Raw genomic sequence first — 4,645 nt, 5'->3', positions numbered from 1 at the left:
TCGCCCACGCACAGAAAGACTGAAATATGTGCCAATTCTGGTTTCGTTAGTTGCTCTTAACACATTAACGCTGCTATTCGAATTGTTGTAAAGTTCTCGTTACTCGGAATGCTGTGCTGATTTGCGCGTAATTAGGGCGCACTGACTGAACTGGAAGAGATGGTTATATTTATTTTTTTAACAGCGAAGCTTTTTAAGCCAGCCGTAATTTGTCGTGCGTAGCCGTGGTAGCCATGACAAACCAAAGAAGGACTCCTCGCCAGCTCCCTGCTTTTCCGACCCCCGCCTCTCTTCTCTCCGCGGCGCGCTGAACCAGGAAAAAAAATTACTCCAGCTCCCGCTAAAGGAAACCATGTGTGGATGCGAAGCTGTGGGGAGATGGTTAGCTTGAGCGGGAGATGGTTTCCCGTCCCATGTCAAGGTATATGTACTCGCCACAGAGTCAACGAGAGTTCTGCCGCGGTCGTGGCGGCTCTAAATTTTATCTCCCCGGTGACGTCAAGCTGTGGCTGTGACGGTGACGCCAAGCTGTGGCTGGTCGAAACCTGCCGAGCCGACGCCAGAGGTGCCTGCTGCATTCACGGACACCGTGAGCGTTCGGCGCGAACTCGGGGACACGGAGAAACGCGGGCGGCGTCGGCAGCAGCTCTGCGCGTTGCCTCGTTGGTGCTGCTGCAATTTTTTTCTCGCCATTCGTTGCGCAATCCGGAGAGGAGAGGAGCATCGGGGAGGAGAGGAGGAATGCCGAGAGGAGAGGAGATGAGAAGGAGAGGAGGGGGAGGAGGATGCGCATGCGGAGTAGGAGTGTGGACGCACGGCGGTTGAATGGATGGAGGGAGGTATGGAGGGAGGGAGTGACATAGCCCCGAGCATAAGATGCTTCGCATCTAAAAAAGGCGAAAGCTTGCACTAGGCCGCGCAAAGCTCAAGACACAGCGAAGCTGGTCGATTGATATCGAACGGCTAGCCTCCAAGGCGTTCGGCGGCTGCAAGCAGCAGCGTTCGTGGCACTGTGCCAATCTTCGTTAGCCTGCCTGTGTTTGTGGCATACCAGGAACGCTGTCGCTCGTAGGCGTCGACGCGTCCAGCGCTAGTCACGCGAAATGTCGCCAACGCGTTCGGCGTCGGCAAGCGACAGTGCTGTTCGCACTGTACAAAGCTTGGTTAGCCTGCCTGCATTTAGGGTATGCCAGGAGCGCTGTCGCTCGTCGGCGCCTACGCGTCCTATGCTAGTCACGCGAAATGTCGCGAAGGGAAGGTACCTCCGAAAATGATCGCTCGAGAATACCTTCCTACATGCGTAGTTAAGTTAAACCAAGTTGAGACCTAGCAGCACGAAGTTCTTACCTATCAGTAGCAGCCAGTAAGCTTCGCTGTGCCTAAGCTTTGCGCGACCGAGTGGAAACTTGCCTCAGCTTTTTCTGTAGCCGAGTCAGGATCTTTCTATTGCTCAGTACATGCTGCATAAATGTGTTCTTCCTAGCATCAAAGAAGCCCCGAATACACGCAAAATTTCGGCAGTGACTGGCCGCTCGAGGCACTTTGAGTGTATTCGCGAGCTTCTTACACGCTGTGAAAACATTTTTATGTAGCACGTATGGAGCAACAAAAAGCACTATTTGCAGTTTTTCATGTTGCTCTGTAATTTTATCATTGAAACTTTTCAACTAATTTTTATGTTTCACAAGTTGAATAATTAATACTAATTATGTAATTAGGCAGAATGCAAAAATAATATGAGTATCTCCAAGCGACGGCAAGCCAGATTACCTTGGCTCTCTCCACCTACGTATCATTTGCATAGTTTTAAATCTTGGGGCATGGTAGTTGGGACACCCTGTATCGTATACTTCCTTTCCGGCAGAACGGACTGTACGGTGCTCAGCAACTTAAACGCCATAATCGCGCCGCATGGCGGTTGGCGCTTTTTGCGCCATCAGTCAACAACGGGGTATCAAATTCGTCGCAAAGGCTCTGGCTATGATCGCTAACAACAATGTTTCTGCTCGGTGGACCGAGGGCTCATAGATGGTGCAAAAATAGTTCGCAGCGATGCCCTCGGAGCGTTAATTACCTTTCAATCGGCGAGCACTGTACCTTCATCGTTACCTCTGCGTGCAAGGACACCTTTGCTTACCCGCCGGGATAGCTCAGTCAGCTAAGGCGTTGCGCTGCTGAGCACGAGGTAGCGGGATCGAATCCTGGCCGCGGCGGCCGCATTTCAATGGAGGCGAAATGCAAAAACGCCCGTGTGCTTGCATTGTAGCACACGTTAAAGAACCCCAGGTGGTCAAAATTAATCCGGAGCCCTCCACTACGGCGTGCCTCATAATCAGAACTGGTTTGGCACGTAAAGCCTGAGAAAGAAAAAGACACCTTTGCTTGTGATTTTTGACTCGCAGCGGTGCACACAATAAATATGGGTTTGCGCTGCTGAGCTCGAAGTCGCGGGTTTGACCGCGCTCTCGGCGACCGTATTTCGAAGGGGCGAAATTTGACAACGCTCGTATACTTAGATTGAAGTCCACTGTGAAAAACGCCAGGTAGTCAAAATCATTTCATTATCGCCCACTACGGCATGTCTAATAAATATATCATGGTGCTGCACGAAAAACCCCATATTTAAGCTAACTCTTTATTCTCTTTAATCTGCCGGGAAGCCATGTGCCCAGTTAGCGCATCGCTCACTACTCTACTATTTCAGTTATACTGGGAACGGCTGTAACTGAAAATGAAACATAGCAAAATGTATTGCTGTTTATTGTAAAGGGTTTAAGAAATACGGTAATTGAATACAGAAAATTTGTTTATAACCAGAGCAGCACTCACTGAGGCAATCTTTGTCATCGATTAAAGATGGCCTTCACATGTCGCAAGAGTTTCAGTGCGGCATCCCAAAAGGAAAGGTTGTGCTCGTCGTATGAAGCACAGTCCGCACTTTGTACTCGCTGCATGGAGTGTACGGCTGCCTCGATGAGCATGGCCCGTCGGTGGTCTTTCTTTGTCATGTCCGATGGAGTAGTGAGCAATTCTTGGTGGCGCTCGCTCAGAAAAGCTTTAACATGCCACTTGAACTTTGAAAACATCTCTTCAATAGGATTAAAGAAGGGGCTGTAGGGTGGCAGATTCTTCACAGAGTGTGTCATGCTTGCGAGGGGGTGGCATTTTTCAGCGCGATGGTGGGCCGGTGAGTTGTCAAAAATGAATACGGCGTGGCTGGTGGGGTCATTTTGTTGAACTTGCTTCGAGGCTTCAGCAAGAATTCATTGAATACTAGCCAATGAACTTTATCTACTGCCTTCCAGAGAAGTAATTAATCCATCTGCAGACATACACGCTATAATGTTTATTTTGCACCCTTCGTGCTAGGCACCATTCGAACAGCTGGTGTTCCGCGGTTTGCCCTGGCGAAGCTTCTGGCACACCAGACATTGAAATTTGTCTCATCGACATAAATTTGGGTGAGATTTGAAGTTTGATTTTGGAGCCATTGCGCATAGTCTCTGCGGTCACACGCTTCACGTGGCTCCGGTTACGATCAGCTGGTCTGGGAGTGGCACAAGCTTCAGGGTGTAGCAGTGATCATCGAGCAGTCGGTAATATATAGACGTGCTCACTTGAAGTCCTTGGTACATTTCAGATAGTGTTGTCAGTATTTGATTGAGCGTAAATGCCGGATTTTCATCCACTATATCACAAACAGTGCTAGCGATGTCTGGCCCAAACCTTCTTGCAGATCCTCCGCGCTTTCTTGTGTGATCCCTATCTGTAGCTGCAATGGAGCGCACAGTAGCTGCAATGGAGCGCACAATAGCCTATCTGTAGCTGCAATGGAGCTGCAATGGGCAATCCCACTACGGCATGTCTAATAACTATATCATGGTGATGCACGAAAACCCCATATTTAACCTAACTCTTTATTCTCTTTTAATCTGCCTGGAAAGCCTTGTGCCCAGTTAGCGCTTGCTCACGACTCTACTAATTCAGTTATACTGGGACGGCTGTAACTGAATAAAACAGGAAAATGTATTGCTGTTTATTGTAAAACGGTTTAAAGAAATACGTTAATTGAATTATGGAAATTTGTTTATAACCAGAGCAGCACCCACTGAGGCAATCTTTCTCATCGATTAAAGATGGCCTTCCGTGTCGCAACAGTTCAGTGCGGCATCCAAAAAGGAAAAGGTGTGCTCGTCGGTATGAAGTACAGTCCGCAATTTACAGTCCGTCAGCGCCCACTGCTTCAAGTTTCCTCCTTTCTAAACGTGTCAACAATTCTCTCTCTGTCTACCTCGAGAGACTGACCTGTACTTCACTTTCTCTTCGCCTTGTTCTTTCCGGGGTCGGCCACGCCGTCGAGAGTTTGCCCCATCCATCGCTACCGAGCAGAGGTTCGGGACGTTGTTCATGAGCCGGTATTCACGGCAAGAGCATTGACAGCACGTGCCGATGAAAAGCACTGCAGCACTTTGCTGAGAAACCGTCACTGCGGCCGAGAATATTGTTTTTCATAAGCCGCAACGGCCGTCTGCTGAACCATTTCCTATACAATATTTTTCCTAAACCTTCGCGCTGGCACTAACTTTTTTCTTACAAGAAATAATAAAAAACTTTTCATCACCAACTACGACACCGTCGTCCTTGA

The sequence above is a fragment of the Dermacentor silvarum genome, chromosome 1, assembly GCF_013339745.2.
Source record: "Dermacentor silvarum isolate Dsil-2018 chromosome 1, BIME_Dsil_1.4, whole genome shotgun sequence".
Classification (NCBI taxonomy): Eukaryota; Metazoa; Arthropoda; class Arachnida; order Ixodida; family Ixodidae; genus Dermacentor; species Dermacentor silvarum.
Note: the sequence above shows the minus strand (reverse complement) of the source record.